This window comes from Tursiops truncatus, chromosome 4 (assembly GCF_011762595.2).
Source record: "Tursiops truncatus isolate mTurTru1 chromosome 4, mTurTru1.mat.Y, whole genome shotgun sequence".
NCBI classification, from domain to species: domain Eukaryota; kingdom Metazoa; phylum Chordata; class Mammalia; order Artiodactyla; family Delphinidae; genus Tursiops; species Tursiops truncatus.
This window is the reverse complement of record NC_047037.1, coordinates 104,897,578-104,917,407: the sequence shown is the minus strand read 5'-3', so window position 1 is coordinate 104,917,407 and position 19,830 is coordinate 104,897,578. Positions and strand designations below refer to the sequence as shown.

The 19,830-nt window shown below is 35.0% G+C and overlaps 2 long non-coding RNA genes across 2 annotated transcripts in view; one reads left to right on the top strand and one right to left on the bottom strand.

Moving 5' to 3' along the window:
- The window catches only part of LOC141278494 (uncharacterized), an 84,951-nt gene extending 72,556 nt beyond the window's left edge, over window positions 1-12,395 (top strand). The window contains exon 3 of the long non-coding RNA XR_012331253.1: window positions 12,349-12,395. This is a non-coding gene — a long non-coding RNA (uncharacterized lncRNA). The remainder of the gene's footprint in view (window positions 1-12,348) is intronic.
- Window positions 1-19,830, bottom strand: part of LOC141278493 (uncharacterized) — a 341,470-nt gene that overhangs the window by 256,747 nt on the left and 64,893 nt on the right. The gene's annotated exons all lie outside the window — the stretch shown is intronic.

Sequence of the window (19,830 nt, the reverse complement as noted above, 5' to 3'; positions counted from 1 at the left end):
TCAATACAACAGAACAGAGAGCCCAGAAATGAACCCATACCTAGATGGTAAATTAATCTATGACAAAGGAGACCAGAATATTACAATAGGGAAAAGACAGCCTCTTCAATAAATAGCAATGGGAAATGTAGACAGCTACATGCAAAAGATTCAAGTTGGACTACTCTTTCACACTATATACAAAAATAAACTCAAAATGGATTAAAGACTTAATATAAAACCTGAAACTATAAAACTCATAGAAGAAAACATAGGCAGTACACTCTGACATCAATTTAGCAATATTTTTTTTGGATATGTCTCCTCAGGCACTGAAAACAAAAGCAAAAATTAGTGAATGGGACTACATCAAACTTTGCACAGAAAAAGAAACTATGAACAAAACGAAAAGGCTGCCTACTGAATGGGAGAAGATATTTGCAAGTGGTATACGTGATAAGCAGTTAATAGCAAAAATATACAAAAAAACTCACACAACTCAATATTAAAAAACAAACAACCTAATTAAAAACTGGTCCGAGGGTATGAAATTTTATAAATATAATGAATTTTTCTAAGCATTTTAAGTTGTAATTCTACTTTTTCAATCTTTTGAAAGTCTGTTTCTTTTTCTTGACATTTCACTACCAAGTATTGCCGTTGTAGTGCTGAGTAGAAGTTGTAGTAATTTAAGTATTTATCTTGTTAGATTAGAGACCAATGCCTTTTAAAATTTCTTCCTTAAATTTTATATTTGCTTTTGTTGTTTTGTAGATTCCCTTTACTTTTTTTTTAAACATCTTTGTTGGAGTATAATTGCTTTACAATGTTGTGTTAGTTTCTGCTGTATAACAAAGTGAATTAGCTATATGTATACATATATCCCTATATCCCCTCCCTCTTGCATCTCCCACCCACCCTCCATATCTCACCCCTCTAGGTGGTCACAAAGCACCAAACTGATCTTCCTGTCCTATGGAGCTGCTTCCCACTAGCAATCTATTTTACATTTGGTAGTGTATATATGTACATGCCACTCTCTCACTTTGTCCCAGCTTACCCTTCCCCCTGCCCATATCCTCAAGTCCATTCTCTAGTAAGTCTGTGTCTTTATTCCCATCTTGCCCTTAGGTTCTTCATGACTTTTTTTGTTTTTTAGATTCCATATATATGTGTTAGCATATGGTATTTGTTTTTCTCTTTCTGACTTACTTCACTCTGTATGACAGACTCTAGGTCCATCCACCTCACTACAAACAACTCAGTTTCGTTTCTTTGTATGGCTGAGTAATATTCCATTGTATATATGTGCCACATTCTTTATCCATTCATCTGTCTATGGACACTTAGGTTGCTTCCATGTCCTGGCTATTGTAAATAGTGCTACAATGAATATTGTGGTACATGTATATTTTTGAATTATGGTTTTCTCAGGGTATGTGCCCAGGAGTGAGATTGCTGGGTAATATGGTAGCTCTATTTTTAGTGTTTTAAGGAACCTCATATTGCTCTCCATATTGGTTGTATCAATTTACATTCCCACCAACAGTGCAAGAGGGTTCCTTTTTCTCCACATCCTCTCCAGCATTTTTTGTTTGTAGATTTTTTGATGGTGGCCATTCTGACTGGTGTAAGGTGATACTTCATGGTAATTTTGATTTGCATTTCTCTAATGATTAGTGATATTGAGCATCCTTTCATGTGTTTGTTGGCAGTCTGTATATCTTCTTTGGAGAAATGTCTATTTAGGTCTTCTGCCCATTTTTGGATTGGGTTGTTTGATTTTTTTGATACTGAGCTGCATGAGCTGCTGGTATATTTTGGAGATTAATCCTTTGTCAGTTGCTTCATTTGCAAATATTTTCTCCCATTATGAGGGTTGCCTTTTTGTCTTATTTATGGTTTCCTTTGCTGTGAAAAAGTTTTTAAGTTTCATTAGGTCACATTTGTTTAGTTTTGTTTTTATTTCCATTTCTCTAGGAGATGGGTCAAAAAGGATCTTGCTGTGATTTATGTCATAGAATGTTCTGCCTATGTTATCCTCTAAGAGTTTTACACTGACTGGCCTTACATTTAGGTCTTTAATCCATTTTGAGTTTATTTTTGTGTATGGTGTTAGGGAGTGTTCTAATTTCATTCTTTTACATGTAGCTGTTCAGTTTTCCCAGCACCACTTATTGAAGAGGCTGTCTTTTCTCCAATGTATATTCTTGCCTCCTTTATCAAAGATAAGGTGACCATATGTGTGTGGGTTTATCTCTGGGCTTTCTATCCTGTTCCATTGATCTGTATTTTTGTTTTTCTGCTTTGTAGTATACTCTGAAGCCAGGGAGCTTGATTCCTCCAGATCCATTTTTGTTTCTCCAGATTGCTTTGGCTATTTGGGGTCTTTTGAGTTTCCATACAAATTGTGAATTTTTTTGTTCTAATTCTGTGAAAAATGACAATGGTAGTTTGATAGGGATTGCACTGAATCTGTATATTGCTTTGGGTAGTATAGTCATTTTCACAATGTTGATTCTTCCAATCCAAGAACATGGTATATCGCCATCTTTTTGTATCATTTTTAATTTGTCTCCTCAGTGCCTTATAGTTTTCTGCATACAGGTCTTTTGTATCCTTAGGTAGGTTTATTCCTAGGTATTTTATTCTTTTTGTTGCAGTGGTAAATGGGAGTGTTTCCTTAATTTCTCTTTCAGATTTTTCATCATTAATGTATAGGAATACAAGAGATTTCTGTGCATTTATTTTGTATCCTGCTACTTTACCAAATTCATTGATTAGTTCTATTAGTTTTCTGGTAGCATCTTTAGGACTCTCTATGTACAGTGTCAGGTCATCTGCAAACAGTGACAGCTTTATTTCTTCTTTTCCGATTTGGATTCCTTTCATTTCTTTTTCTTCTCTGATATCTGTGACTAAAACTTCCAAAACCATGTTGAATAATAGTGATGAGAGTGGACAATCTTGTCTTGTTCCTGATCTTAGAGGAAACAGTTTCTGGTTTTCACCATTGAGAATGATGTTGGTTGTGGGTTTGTCATATATAGCCTTTATTATGGTGAGGTAGGTTCTCTCAATGCATAGTTTCTGGAGAGTTTTTATCATAAATGGGTGTTGAATTTTGTTGAAAGCTTTTTTTGCATCTATTGAGATTAACATATGGTTTTCACCATTCAATTTGTTAATATGGTGTATCATATTGATTGATTTACGTATATTGAGGAATCCTTGCAGTCCTGGGATAAACCTCACTTGATCATGGTGTGATCCTTTTAGTGTGCTGTTGGATTCTCTTTGCTAGTATTTTGTTGAGGATTTTTGCATCTATGTTCATCAGTGATATTGACCTGTTGTTTTCTTTTTCTTTTTTGATATCTTTGTCTGGTTTTGCTATCAGGGTGATGGTGGCATTGTAGAATGAGTTTGGGAGTGTTCCTCCTTCTGCTACATTTTGGAAGGTTTTGAGAAGGATAGGTGTTAGCTCTTCTCTAAAAGTTTTATAGAATTTGCCTCTGAAGCCATCTAATCCTGAGCTTTTGTTTTTCGGAAGATTTTAAATCACAGTTTCAATTTCAGTGCTTGTGAGTGGTCTGTTTATATTATCTATTTCTTCCTGGTTAGTCTCAGATGGTTATGCTTTTCTATGAATTTGTCTATTTCTTCCAGGTTGTCCATTTTTTTTGGTATAGAGCTGCTTGTAGTAATCTCTCATGATCCTTTGTATTTCTGCAGGGTCAGTTGTTACTTATTTTTCATTTCTCATTCTGTTGATTTGAGTCTCCTCCCTTTTTTTCTTGATGAGCCTGGCTAAAGGTTTATCAATTTTGTTTATCTTCTCAAAGAACCAGCTCTTAGTTTTATTGATCTTTGCTACTGTTCCCTTCATTTATTTTTCATTTATTTCTGATCTGATCATTATGATTTCTTTCCTTCTGCTAACTTTGTTTTTCTTTTGTTGTTGTTTTTCTTCTTTCTCTAATTGCTGTAGGTGTAAAATTAGGTTGTTTATTTGAGATGTTTTTTGTTTCTTGAAGTAGGATTATATAGCTATAAACTTCCCTCTTAGAACTGCTTTTGCTGCATCCCATAGGTTTTGGGCCATTGTGTTTTCATTGTTATTTGTTTCTAGGCATTTTTTGATTTCCTCTTTGATTTCTTCAGGAATCTCTTGGTTAATTAGTAGTGTATTGTTTAGCTTCCATGTGTTTGTATTTTTTTTTTACAGGTTTTCTCCCTGTAATTTATATCTAGACTCATTGCATTGTGGTCAGAAAAGAAACTTGATATGACTTCAATTTTCTTAAATTTACCAAGGCTTGATTTGTGACCCAAGATATGATCTATCCTTGAGAATGTTCCATGAGCACTGAAGAAGAAAGTATATTCTGTTGTTTTTGGGTGGAATGTCCTATAAATATCAGTTAAGTCCATCTTATTTAATGTGTTATTTGAAGCTTATGTTTCCTTATTTATTTTCATTTTGGTTGATCTGTCCATTGGTGAAAGTGGGGTGTTAAAGTTCCATACTATGATTGTGTTACTGTCAATTTCTCCTTTTATGGCTGTTATCATTTACCTTACGTATTGAGGTGCTCCTATGTTGGGTGCATAAATATTTACAGTTGTTATATCTTTTTCTTCAATTGATCCTTTGATCATTATGCAGTGTCCTTCTTTGTCTCTTGTAATAGTCTTTATTTTATAGTCTATTTTTTCTGATATGAGAATTGCTACTCCAGCTTTCTTTTGATTTCCATTTTCATGGAATAACATTTTCCTTCCGCTCTCTTTCAGTCTGTATGTATCCCTAGGTCTGAAGTGGGTCTCTTGTAGACAGCATCGATATAGGTCTTCTTTTTGTATCCATTCAGCCAATCTGTGTCTTTGTGTTGGAGCATTTAATCTATTCACATTTAAGGTAATTACCAATATGTATGTTCCTATTACCATTTTCTTAATTGTTTTGGGTTTACTTTTGTAGGTCTTTTCCTTCCCTTGTGTTTCCTGCCTACAGAAGTGCCTTTAGCATTTGTTGTAAAGCTGGTTTGGTGGTGCTGAATTCTCTTAAGTTTTGCTTGTCTGTAAAGATTTTAATTTCTCAGTCGAACCTGAATGAGATCCTTCCTGGGTAGAGTAATCTTGTTTGTAGGTTTTTCCCTTTCATCACTTTAAATATGTCCTGCCATTCCCTTCTGGCTTTCAGAGTTTATGTTGAAAGATCAGCTGTTAACGTTATAGGGATTCCCTTGTATCTTATTTGTTGCTTTTCTCTTTCTGCTTTTAATATTTTTTCTCTGCATTTACTTTTTGGTAGTTTGATTAATATGTGTCTTGGCATGTTTCTCCTTGGATTTATTCTATATGGGACTCTCTGTGCTTCCTCAACTTGATTGATTATTTCCTTTCCTATATTAGGGAAGTTTTCAACTATAATCTCTTCAAATATTTTCTCAGTCTCTTTCTTTTTCTCTTCTTCTTGGACTCCTATAATTCAAATGTTGGTGCATTTAATGTTGTCCCAGAGGACTCTGAGACTGTCCTCAATTCTTTTCATTCTTTTTCCTTTATTCCCTCTTTCATAGTTATTTCCTCTTTTTTATTTTCCAGGTCACTTATCCGTTTTTCTGCCTCTGTTATTCTGCTATTGTTTCATTCTAAAGAATTTTAAATTTCATTTATTGTGTTGTTCATCATTGTTTGTTTGCTCTTTAGTTCTTCTATGTCCTTGTTAAATGTTTCTTGTATTTTCTACATTCTATGTCCAAGATTTTGGATCATATTTACTATCATTTCTCTGAATTCTTTTTCAAGTAGACTGCCTATTTCCTCTTCATTTGTTTGGTCTGGTGGGTTTTTACCTTGCTCCTTCATCTGCTGCATATTTCTCTGTCTTCTCACTTTTTTTTAACTTACTGTGTTTGGGGTCTCCTTTTCAGAGGCTGCAGGCTCATAGTTCCTGTTGTTTTTTGTGTCTGCTCCCAGTGGGTGAGTTTTGTTCAGTGGCTTGTGTATGATTCCTGGTGGAGGGGACTGGTGCCTGTGTTCTGGTGGGTGGGGCTGGATCTTGTCTTTCTGGTGGGCAGGGCTGCATCCAGTGGTGTGTTTTGGGGTGTCTCTTAACTTGGTATGATTTTAAGCAGCTTCTCTGCTAATGGGTGTGGTTGTGTTCTTTTCTTGCTAGTTGATTGGCATAGGGCATCCAGCACGGTAACTTGCTGGCCATTTGGTGGAGTTGGGCCTTAGCACTGAGAAGGAGATCTCTGGGAGAGCTCTCCCCAATTGATATTACATGGGGCCAGGTCTCTGGTGGTGCAATGTCCTGAACTTGGCTCTCCCACCTCAGAGGCTGAGGTCTGACAACAGGCCAGAGCACCACGACCCTGTTGGCCACATGTCTCAGAAGAAAAGGGAGAAAAAAGGAAGAAAAATAATTTATTAAAATAAAATATTAAAAAATATTTTTAAAAATTGAAAAAATATTAATAATAAAACAAACAGCAACCAAACCAATAAATAAGTCCACCAATGATAACAAGCACTAAAAATTGTACTAAGAAAAACATAAAAATCAGAAACAAATCAGTCACAGACAGCAGACCCCAAGTCTACAGTTGCTCCCAATTCCACTGCCTCATTTTTTGGAGAATTCATTGTCTATTCAGGTATTCCACAGATCCAGGGTACATCAAGTTTTTTGTGGGGATTTAATCCACTGCTCCTGAGGCTGCTGGGAGATATTTCCCTTTCTCTTCTTTGTTCACATGGCTCCTGGGGTTCAGTTTTGGTTTCAGCCCCACCTCTGTGTGTAGGTTGCCCTCAGGCATCTGTTCCCACCCAGACAGGATGGGGTTAAAGGAGCAGCTGATTAGAGTGGTCTGGCTCACTCATGCTGGGGAGAGGGAGGGGTACAGATGTGGGGCAAGCCTGTGGTGGCAGAGGCCAGCATGACATTGCAACAGCCTGAGGCACGCTGTGCGTTCTCCTGGGGAGGTTGGCCCTGGATCATGGGACCTGGTCAATGGCGGGGTGCACAGGCTCCTGGGAGGGGAGGTGTGGATAGTGACCTGTGCCTGCACACAGGATTCTTGGTGGCTGCAGCAGCAGCATTAGCATTTTATGCCTGTCTCTGAGGTCCAAAATGATAGCCGCAGCTCACACCTGTCTCTGGAGCTCGTTTAGGCGGTGCTCTGCCTTCTGTGGGCAGACAGGGAAGGAATCCGTTCTCCTCACGCACCCCAAAATAATAGTCTCTTGCCTCTTAGGCAGGTCCAGACTTTTTCCCGGACTCCCTCCCAGCTACCTGTTGTGCACCAGACCCCTTCAGGCTATGCTTATGCAGCCAACCCCAGTCCTCTCCCTGGGATCTGAAGCCGAAGCCTCAGCTCCCAGCCTCCACCTGCCTCGGCAGATGAGCAGACAAACCTCTCAGGCTGTTGAGTGCTGGTCGGCACCATTCCTCTGTGTGGGAATCTCTCCAGTTTTCTGTCCTTACCCCTATAGCTGTGCTCTCCTCCATGGCTCCAAAGTTTACCCCCTGCCCACCACCCCCTGCTCTACCAGTGAAGGGGCTTCCTAGTGTGTGGAAACTTTTCCTCCTTCACAGCTCCCTCCCAGAGGTGCAGGTCCTGTTCCTATTCTTTTGTCTCTGTTTTTTCTTTTGTCCTACCCAGGTACGTGGGGATTTTCTTGCCTTTAGGGAAAACTGATGTCTTCTGCCAGCATTCTGTAGGTGTTCTGTAAGAGTTGTTCCACATGTAGAGTTTTTTTGATGTATTTGTGGGGAGGAAGGTGATGTCCACATCTTACTCCTCTGCCATCTTGAAGGTCCCCTCCTGTAGATTCCCTTTAACTGGTTAATAAAATCTCTCAGTTGTAGTGTGCTAGGATTTTTGATAATAAATTGATATTGAATTGTTTAAAAAATGTTTTTTCCATATGTGGAGATAATCACAATTTTCAAACATTAAAAACAATTCTATATTTCTGGATATATTAACTTTGAATGTACTTCTAATTCAATTTATTTGATAATTTGCATTTTTGCATTTACTTTTAAGAGTGAGATTGGCTTGATATTCCTTTTCTTGTGATATCATTCTCAAATTTTAGTATCAAGAAAATTCTGGCTTAGTAAAATGAGCTAGGGATTGGATTTAAGGAAAATTTGAATTTGTTGTGAATTTGGTGTTATTTCATTTAAAATGTATGAGAAACACTACTTTGTTAGTCTCCAGTGATATCAAAGGGAAGGCCCTTTGTTCAGGTTTTCTGGTTGGTCACAGTGGGTGTTGGTTTCAAATATCCATTTCTCCATTCTCAGGAGCCAGACACTATATAAAGGGTAATATGTATCAATGTTGTTAAAAATATACAAAGTAACTTGACCCAGCAAATTAATTTATAGAAATTAATTTTAAGAAAAGACTATAAAATTCTTAAATACTACAAATAGAATGATGTCCTCAAGGACATAAATTTGTACACAAAATAACTTTCATTTCAGCATTATTTAGAAAAGTAAATGCAGCAAATGATGTGTATGTCCATTAGTAAAAATTTGATTAAATAATTATATTATCCTCCAGTGATAGAATATTGCATCCAATAAAACTTAGATTTTATATATATATACACAGACACATATATGATAAGATATTATTGCATAACTGAACAAATAGGCATAAAATTATATGTAGGTTCAAAACAATTTTATCTAAGATGTGGCTATGTATATATTCATTAAAATGCTGATACCCTATATAAAAATATTAATAGTTTTTTCCTCTGGATTGTAAGATTATGAATGATTGTTACTTTATTTATTAAAGATACTTTATAGTATAATGTATGTCATTTATAAAATTTATTATGCTCTTAACAGAAAAATCAATAAAACTCTTTTAATGATTGGAACCTATAGTTGAAAATATATCACTCTGAAGACCAGCTATTATTTTGTTACAGTATAATTAGTATTACCTTGTGGAAGTTATAGCCAAATGAAGTTTGGCTAAGTATAAAAAATTACCTTTTTAATAATTATAGCCTAGCAAAATGGCATACCTTGTGAATCTTTGGAAATTTTAGGCAGGGTTTCTATAGAACACAGAAAGAATCATATCTTTATTTGCTGGAAAGATTATATTCCCTAGTTTCCTATTTTAACATTGATCACACACACACATATATATACACACACATATACCTATACATACACATACACACATAAATACAATACTCTATATCACTTGAGCACATTTTTATGAACTGTACGCAATAAGTGAAATAAAAATAGATTTTGTAAGAGATAGCAAAGTATCCAACCAAATATAATTATTCCTATACTTTCTCCTCCTCTTAGAAGAAAACCATTGTAAGAAACCATCACAATGAACAAATAAAACATAATCTTTAGTGTATTTGTTACAAACACATGACACCACAGAAAATTAACATTAAAGGTACTTTGGCTTTGATTTGAAGATCATAAACTTTATAAACCATTATGTGATGCTTACTTCATAGCACATATACTAAAATTGAAAACAGGGAGAAAATGTACAGAATAACACCCAAATTCATTTTTATCCTCTTTTTCTTCTATATTCTCTTTGCATTGTTTTATATAAGCCTGTGGTAAATTTTAATCTGAGAAAAATCCTATGAATATTTTTAAAACTACAATATATTTGTGAAAAAAAAGAATGGAGGTTAATGGAGGATGAGACAACACATTTTCGTCTGTATTTTTCTGGTATAGACATCCACCCACTTGACATAAATTTGCTAATCTCTAATATTGAATACTGTAAAATAAATTTACAAAAACTTCCCACAAACTGCTTAGAAATTGGAATGCAGGGTCAGGCAATGCATTTAGAACAAATTTAAGATAAGGCTTTAGAAAAATAGATAACTTTTCAGTGGAGTTGAGAAGATAAATAAACAGAGGAGATAGTGTTTTGATAACCTAAAGAACAATTCAGAAAGGAAAAAGGAAAAAGCATTAACACTGATTTTGAAAAATATTATAAAGTTGGTTTGACTTTCAGTTTTCCAACTTCAGATCACACTGATAAGATTTCATACACATCTAATAGTAAGTCTAATTTTAACACATGTAAGTGGAACAGGAAAAGCAAAAATTTAAACTCCTTGTCACAAAGGACAGGAAAAACAAAAAATTAAACTCCTTGTCACAAAGGTAAAAGATTATACAATTGTTTCAATAACTTACTGTGTATGTTTTTGTTTGCAATCAATTAAGCTGAATTATTATAATAGTACTATTAAAAAGCCTAGACCAAATTCATAGGTTGAAAGGGGAGATCCATAGCCTTCATGCAGATACAAGAGATAACACAGGACAGCCTGACATTCTACTTATCAGTACTTTTATTTACTGTTTAAGTAAGAACTTTTATTAACAGACATCATCAATAAACATTAGATTTGCCATATGCTAAAGGTGACTGAGAGTTTTAATATGTCCCTTTGTTATTTTGAGGATGAGAATATTCAGTCACTAAGGAGGGTGTGTGTAAGTGGATTCTGAGACATGCAGCAGACTCTTGTACTCAGGAAAGGGAAGACTTTGCTTTTGTTCCTCGCCTCGGTCTCCCTTCCTAGATTTCCTTCTAGCTTTGATCAGTTCCTCAGCCTTCCTCCTGAGATCCACTGTGCTGTTTTGCAGATTCACGTATCCCTGAGCACACTTCTTAGACTTTTGGCCTGAAAAGGGGAGGTTCTCTATCTTCAAACATTCCTGAACACCCTTTATAATCATCAGTACCAGATCCACTGAAAACAGAAAATAAACCTACCACTGAGATTCTCTATTTTCAAGACTCAAAGCACTCTTATTTTCTTTTAGCCCCAGTAAAAGATGTACAAGAGTAAAATGTTCAGTGCAACTTGTGTTGGCGCTTGGGAGTGGCTTTCAGCTCTCTAGAAAATGAGAGTGAAAACGACACCTTTATACCTACAAATTCTTTGCTGAAGTGTTGTGAAATGGATTTCAAACTGTTCATATACCATAAAATCAATTTGTGAGTCACGATTTTCACTAAACTATAGAATTGAAAAGCTAATATCAGACTGAAAGTGGGTTAGTAAGTGTTATTTTGTAAAAATTTCATTTTGGCTATAGGCATACAGAAACAATCACACAATTATGGTATACGACATTGTGATGTAAAATATATTTCTTACTCTAGTCACAGTCATAAAGGACTGAAAGCCATTATTTTAGGACATTCTCTAGTGCTGAGCTGTTCAATATAGTAGCTACTAGCCACATGGGGCTCTTTTATTTAAATTTAAATTCATTAAAATTAAATAAAATTAAAAAATCGGTTCCCCAGTCATACTAGCCACATCCTAAGTGCTCAGTAGTCACAAGTGACTACTGTATTGGACAACTCAGATATCAAAATTTTCATCATTGCAGAAAGTTCTATTGGACAGTGCTGCTCTAGAAAAAATCCAATGCTGTATTTATAGTATTTTCTATAGCTGTGATCTATACATAATAAATAAGGTCTAACAACTAATGAACTTTGCATTGGGTTTGTCTTTTGCTGCTATAACTTTTAAGCAATAGAGCTTAATTGGTTGAACTAGGCATTTCAAAAGATCCCATTGTTTTAATTTAAATATAGTAAGACCCAAAACTACTGAGGCAGTAACAAATAATGGTTAGAATCATGGACTCTGTGGCTGGGCTACTCAGATCTAAATCCACTATTTACCTGGGTAAACTTGGATAACTTAAAGTTTACTTACCTTCCCCCAGCTTTCTTACCTGTAAACTGGGTATGAGGTGAATAAATAATATTATCTATCTCTTAGTACTTAAATGTATAAAGTAAACTTTATACTACAAGTTTATATTTATTAAATGCCTAGGCAGTAACAAATACCTTAAGTAGTAATTATTATTATTTTAATTATTATTATTTTTTGTATGTACTTTTGTTTGTATAAATAAATGTATACCTGTCTTCACAGATTTCCAAAATAGGTCAAGCATTTTGTGAAAATGCACAGAAGCCATGATGCAAAGCTATGATAATTAAAATTTTAATTTGGTTATTGACATTAAGTTCTCCTTTCTATGTGTGAGATTCTGGGAACATATTTATATATTACAAGTAAAAGAAAACTGCTGAATATCTGTGTTTGAACATTATTTACTTTTAGCATTATTTTGTTTGTAACACAAACTTAAATGAAAACTTACCCATAATGATAAGATGAAGAAGTTGGAAACTGAAAAAATGTAGAACTAAGATGAAAATTGGTAATCATTTATACTTTAAGAGACAGGTTAGCTTCAGAGTAAAGTGTTAACTTCATATTTGTCAGGCCTGGTTTCACATCCCAGCTGCCGCATTTACTCACCATACAAGGAGGGGGTAAGTTACCTTTCTAAGTCTCACTTTCATCATCTAGAACATGAGTATAATAATATGTATATCCTATAGATTTGTGATATGAAATGAGACAATGTATGTAAAATGCTAAGAACAGTGTTCAGCATATATTAATTGTTCAACAAATGTAAGCCTTTATATTATTTAAATAATAGTAAATGCCTCTTTGGGTAAGTACTTAAATATCTGAAGAGTTTGATCTTTTTCCTAAAACTGAATTGAATTGTTTCTGGTTAGCTGTGTGATTTTGAAGAAATAATTCAATTTCTCCAGTCTTTGGTTTCTATAGGAACATAAGGCAAGTTCATTAGGTACTCCCTAAGATTGTGTCTGAGCCTGTGGTTTGTAATCTCTAAATAAAGAAAGACTGTTACAGAAATGATGTGATATAATAATCGTGAGGGAAACTGAATATATTTAGGCATATTTGAAATTTTGAATGCTTTAAAATACAAACTTTCAGTCAGCATCAGCCTGGTGATCAATTTATATGGCTTGATAAAACATACCAGATTTCACAGTTTCCAACAATTTTCTCTTAAGTAGGTCTTCTAATTGCTTTTACACTTACATCTCCTATGACTCTGGTAGAGATGGATTTGATATTAATTATGTCTTAATTTATATAGAAGGAGCAATCGAGCACATATAATTCAATAAGAAACCATAGAAAATGTATATGGTTTTATTGGGATCTCTGGGGTGACCTCTTATAAATAGCAATTTTAAAGAAATAAAACAAAAGTTAAAGATGGAAGCCAAAATATAATCTTTATTTCTGATAGAAGTTAGATTGAAAAACATAAATTGATTTGAGAGACAGGTTGGCTTGTTAGATAAATCCTAGAATTTAACCTATCAGGTTTCAGAAAGGTAACAAGCGGTGCCAGGATAAAATTGAAGAGAAGGAATGGAGCAGAATTGTGAACCCAAGCTTGTGATGTCTAGGAATTCTTTCAAGAAGAAGAGGAGAAAGCTGCCCATGTTATTCTTGCCCAGGTTATTCTTTGTAAATTTATAGCTAGAACCATTCAATATTCATCTAGGAACAGGGAGGTTAAAAGGGCTGAGAGAAGGCCAAGTATATTTAGGGAAACAATTCTTCCTCATGTCAACCAGGTCCAACAACAGTTTTGCAAATGTTTCATCATTCAATTAAATGGAAGTGGATAATTTACTCTTCTTTTTTTCATTATTAAATCAAATAGAGAGGCTTAGCAAAACATGCTTCATGTGATAAGATTAGTTTCAAAAAGGCATGAAGAGTGAGTTTGTTTTCATATTTCTATTCCTCAATTGGTCCACTATTTTGCTCTGCAATTATTTTGGACAAACTTGTAAAATATTATTGAAGTGTGTTTATATATGCCATATTTCCAAAATAATATTCCCTCACTGACTCTGACTAGTTCATTACATTTCAATAATATATATGGAAATTTCTTCCTTTATTGTGCTGCAAATATCCAAATGAACTACACACCACGTGTCTTTGTTTTGTCAAAGTGGCCACATCTTTTGGAGATAAACTTCACAAAAAATCTAATCATTTGAGTTTGTTTTGTGTTTCCTTGTTTCCCTTCACAAAGCTACTAGCTACTAGATCTGGTGGTTGGATACCTATCAACAAAAGCTGGGCCAGATCATCACAATTCAGACAAAGCCTGTAATTAGTCTTAGAGTTTATTCTGCATTCTGATTGGAAGAGCTAGACCCAGCAATAAAATAAAAGAGTGCTTTAAAAATTCCTTACATTATTTAGCTCAACCTCTTCTTTGAGAAATAGAATAACTCCGGACATGTCTAACCAGTAAGGACAAGTAGATGTAACTTCTACTTCACCTCATCCAGGCTTCCATAGAGGGAACAGGTTAAAGCATAATAAAAATTGCTGCAGTTCAGAAAATATAATTAAAAGGAAGTTTTTGGAATTACATTAGTAAGATGTAGAGCACAGTTCTCCCAGTTCAAAACACCAAATATATTAAATAATACATGAAGATAAGACCTGTTTTTGTTTTAAATGAATGAGCTGGAGGGAAAGTTAGGAAAACAAATGGAGGAGACAAATAGAGTTCCGAAGGATGAAGGGATACTGAATAACATTTACCTAGATGGCATCTGCCAAACCCTAGGGCTTTATAATATGGCATTAGCAGGGTGTGCACATATATGGGAACTATGACAAAATCCTGGGTCTAAGGGAGAATGAAAGGTCAGGTTAGAACCTCTCCTTACTGTCAACACACACACACACACAGAGGATTCTTTGACTCCACAGTGAGTAAACCTAGAAAAAAACTAGAAAGCAATAAGGTGTTTAATTTCCTGTCTTGGTCTTGGCTCTAGGTGGAACAGAAAAAAATATTAATTTTCTTTTTTATCAATCATTGTCTGGTTGGTTTCCAAATATTATGTTGGATCTCAAGTTTGTAAAAATCTGTCTACAGATTTTGTCCTGTGGCAGAATTTTAAGTAAATTAGAGATGAACACAATTATTATATATAAAACATTAGACTAATTTATAAAAAAATTAAATGTATAAAACATTTTTGGGAATATTTGGTTTGATTAAAATACTAGCTTTGATAGAAATGCTATTAATATGTTGCCCCAAATTATAGTTAATTAGAAAATGTATTAGGAAATTTGGAAATAATAAACATATTCATATTGTTTTTGTGGGTTAGAAAGTTTTAGCTAGAATGAAAGTCTACTTGATGTCATTAGTTTGGAAGATACTAATGTATTGAGGACTGTAACTGTTGATTAATAGAGTAGTTCATTCTGTTTTTTGCATTTTGAGATTATGATTTATGCACGTCCTTGTGCTGGATAACACTGATCATTGCTCCTTCATTAGTCGTTCCCACTGAAAGTTATGTTTATATCCAGAAATTCTGCCCTGGGATGGATCATATTGTGTGAGAAATAATTACAGGGCAAAAGTGGAGAGCCATTGCTTAAAACGTGTTAGAAATTATATGCTTGATGTGCCTCCCAGTTTCCATAGTGTGATTCTGTCTAATTATCCCTAGGGATCTGCTAGACTCTCTGACAATTAAGTAGATAATCTTTTAACATTGGGAAATATTTATTTTAAGTCAGGTAGTTATGTTGAGCCAGATGCTGTAAGAAGAGTCTTTCTTAATAAAATTATTTAACTATTTAAGGACACCTGAGGACTAACTATTAATTTGGTCAGTCAATTGATGTCACTGAAACACCCCTATTACTCTGAAGTATGGTTGGAAACAACAAAGTTAAATTTCTGTTCTCCCCAATGTTAAGGTTGCTACCTCTAATAGACCATACTTTGGAGACTATCATTATTTTAGATATATCATTTACTGTAACAAAGCTTTACAAAATTCCTGGTTAGCCTCATTGAGGACAGGTTGATGGATGCAAACAAAGTTCAACTCAATTTACATGTCTGAAATCTCTGCACATAATAGCTCTCTTTGGTATATTCACTTAGCTTCTAAAAACATTTCTTAAAAGCTCTGCTATTTAGTTTTCTGCTAATGAAGTACAAGGGCACTAGTGGCTGCCTCTATTATCCAATTACTCTGTCCAGTTGTTAAGATTTTGGAAGCATTTTGAATTTAGAGTTTTTGTACCAAACTGGGAACCTAGGAGGTCTTTGAATTAAAAGTAGAAGACAAATGTTTCTACCTAAATTATTTTTGAAGTAAAAGGACTGTTCACAATTAATTGTTTATGAGCACATAAAATATTTGAAAACTTGTTAGTACCTTATTTATAGTGTGTGTGAAAAAACAGATTAGGACTAAGTGGATTTACGGAAGACAAGTATTGAGAAGAGAGAAAGAAAGCTTCAGAAGGTGTCATATTAAATGTACACACCCAAGACTTCGTATGAATGAGAAAAAAGATACAATACATTTTTAAATTATTCTAACAAATTTATATCCTTTTTGTTCAAAAACAAAGACCCTCAAACATGAATTTCAGGCAGCACTCAAAAATACAAATACTGTAATCAGATTCTTTTTTTTTTTTGGTTGAGAAACAAAACAGGTTAAAGATAAACTCAAAGTCTAAAACCAATCCCCAAGTAAACATACAAAAACACAACCAGAGCACACAAAATCAAAGACTAACACACAAAATACGGCCAGAGGTCACTGTACACTTGCTAGATTTTAGCCACAAATTTGTCCGTCAGCTTATAAGTAACCAATGAATATTAGGAACACATTACATGTGTCCCGGTGTTCCAAAGATGAGCACAAACTGACTTCACATGAGTATAATTATTCCTAGCTGTGATATGTGAAATAAAGTTTTCCTGTGAGTAAAGAGGAGTTGTATGGCAAATATGTCAACATTGTAATTGTAATAGATGCTATGATGAGTTTCAAAGGACCGTTTCTTTCTTACACCATCCATAGCCTATGTCACATCCATGGCCTAACAACACATTCAGTTCAATGAGGTAAATCCGGTGGTGGGGATTTGAACAGAATGGCCTTGGTGCACATCCTTTGGGGGAATGTCTTAATACATCAAACCAGATTAACACAGTCAGAGTGAGGTTTCCCAAACACTGCTCTCTAGATCTAGGGAAATCCAGGTTCTTGGTGGCTGGGATGAAGGCTGTCTACTTACACTCCAACTAAGACCATCCCACCTTCATCTCTATTACACAGTGACTGTTTGCTCAAGGCCTTGTTAGAACAGAGTATTCCAGAGCTTAATTTTTTCTGAAATCACTAATGTAAGTTGATTGATAAATGAGCAGAGTGTTTAAATATCATTCATTCAATATTCCACAGATGTTATCCATTTCAGCCCAGTTTTGATAAGTACTACATAGCAGTGAATTGAATTTATGCTCTTTGACACTACATGAAAGCAGATCTGTGTTATACTGGAAAAGAATGGAGGCATATAATTCAATAATCAGCTAAGCTAAACATGGACTTCACTTCCCCTTATGAAAGTTGCTAAGACTCAAATGGAAAGACCATCCATGAATAGGACAAGATTTTCCTGAAAAGAAAAATAAGTTTGATTACCTGCCAACTCTAAGGGTCAAACTTGTAAGCAATATGTCATACCTATATTGGTTTTATCCAAATAATACTGGATTTTATTCAATGTCCATCTTGCCAATTAAACAACATTGGTACGGTGTGATATCCTTTGTTATTTCAGCTGGACACTAAAAGATACATTTTTCAAATGTATCTACATGTTATTAAACAAGTCAATTATCTGAAGAAACTGTTTATCTATTAACCTAGCTCAAATAATTACTCTCTATGGTAACAAGCATATATCGGGGTCATTTATCTGCTAAGATTACTTCCAGTTCAAGGAAATAAGTACATTTTATTTGCATATAAAGTGCAGAGGAACTTTCTGTCCACCATGCAGAGGTATATGCACTTTATGTATTCAAAGATACTAGCAAAGTATCAAGACAAACTTTTAAATTACAGGATTCCAGAACACTTTTGTATTTTATCCCATATTATAAATCCATCAAGAGAAAATTCTTCTGATCCTGAGTGTATGTTGGTATATTGAGACATATGTTCTATATGATCATCTCAACACAAAGATTTATTTTGAGCCAAACCCTGAAACAAACCTTTCCTCTTAAAGAATTATGAAGCAGCTCAGATTTGTGGCCTAAACAAGAGGAAACTGGCAGACATTTTCAGGGGAGCACCCAAATTAGCTAGAAAAGTTCTACTTGGAGGGCAAAGGGACTGAGGTGGAACCATGATCCATCTGAGGATCTGAGAGGATCCTGAGGATCTGAGGATCCTGAGAGGAATCTGAGTCACAAAAGTCACTAAACTGGTGAAGTTAGAAGGTCACCATACAAAAAGGTCTTGAAGAGTTTGGTGACAGAAACCATTATTTGGGACATCATTGAGTAGATTTTAAAAAATCGATTCTGTTTTTTGAGGGAACATTGTTAGAAATCAGTCAGAAAAATAGCTTGTGGAGCTTAGGCTTTTATATGTCAAACTAGGAAAGTAGTCTCCATAGACAGCAATCAGAATCTGACCTGCCATGACCTCACTCACCAGATTCATGCCTTAAGTAACGAACCCTTAGTATCTCACTTCATTACCAGATCTGAAGAAAAAATATTTTCACATAGATTTGCCATACTTGAGATTTTTGAGGCATTAATAATATATAGTCAGAGTTAAATGTAAGATCCTTGGTGGCTGCTTCTGATGTATATGGCAATCGTATCTATCAGGCTTCTTAGTTTTAGGTGACAAAATCTGACTTTGATTATTATTTAAGCAAAAAATAAATTTTTAAAACTAGAATGAGTAGATCACAGAATACCAGGAGTCTTGAGAAGCAGGTACAGAAAAAGAGTGTGAAAAAGGATGCTGGGCTGCAGTCAGGACCTTACCCAAAATCATGCCACAGAATGGGAACAAGCCTCTAGCACTACATACTATAAGAAGAGGCTTCCATGGTTACAGGCTTCTCCTGGAAACATGGCTACTGTCCCCCCAGAAATCAGTATGTGTCTGCTCCACAGCCACCATGGACCATCAGAATTCATTCTCTGCTGTTCCTGTTTCTTTAACATTCTTCTCTCTGTATATTTCAATTCAGAAATGACAGAGGGTGTTTCTGATGTAAGAAATCGAGGTATGTGTCTTATACTAAATGCAAAGGGAGATTAAAATGTAATCACATGGCATTTTCAGTTTCAAGTAAAAGAGAAGCTCTGCCTCTCACCAAAAGTACCTAATACTTAATGAGTGCATCTTCTGTGTTACGCACTGTTGTGTGAGTTTAGTTTCATATATGGAGAAATCATTAAGTAAGGAGAGATTCAGGCAACTACAACAAATATGCAGAGAAGGGTGAAATAGTCACTTTACTCATGTTCCAGAATACATTCCAAGTAGTGTTGTAAAGAAAGAGGAAAGAGTTTTGGAATGGTGTTTCCCTAGGGTAAAAATAAAAGTAAAATTTTCCCTAAGTTGGTCCAATATGTCAAAATTCAGCACTGGGAAGTTTATTCTATAAATACTTTGGTGAAGAATTTTCCATTTGGTCAATGTCTTTAGAAAAATGCCTCATGAAGAATCAGATTTTTCTTTCTTTAATCGCTTCAGAGAGAGTCCAGTGGACCATCTGCATCCTGGCATTCAAGACCCCAGAGAGCAGTGACATTTACCAAACTGCAGTGTCAGCTGACAGTTGGAGGCTCAGCAAGGCAAAGCAAACCCCCCTTAACACCCTCTGCATGTTGAAGCCAGCACTACAGAAGTAAAATCTAACTTGTATAAGGGATTTTATGATTTCAACCTTTTTTCCTCTCAGCCAAGTTCTTATTCCAATGTCAGAAAAAGTAGGTGAGTAGTCTCAGGGCACCAAAGATAGAATTTGAAAGAGGTT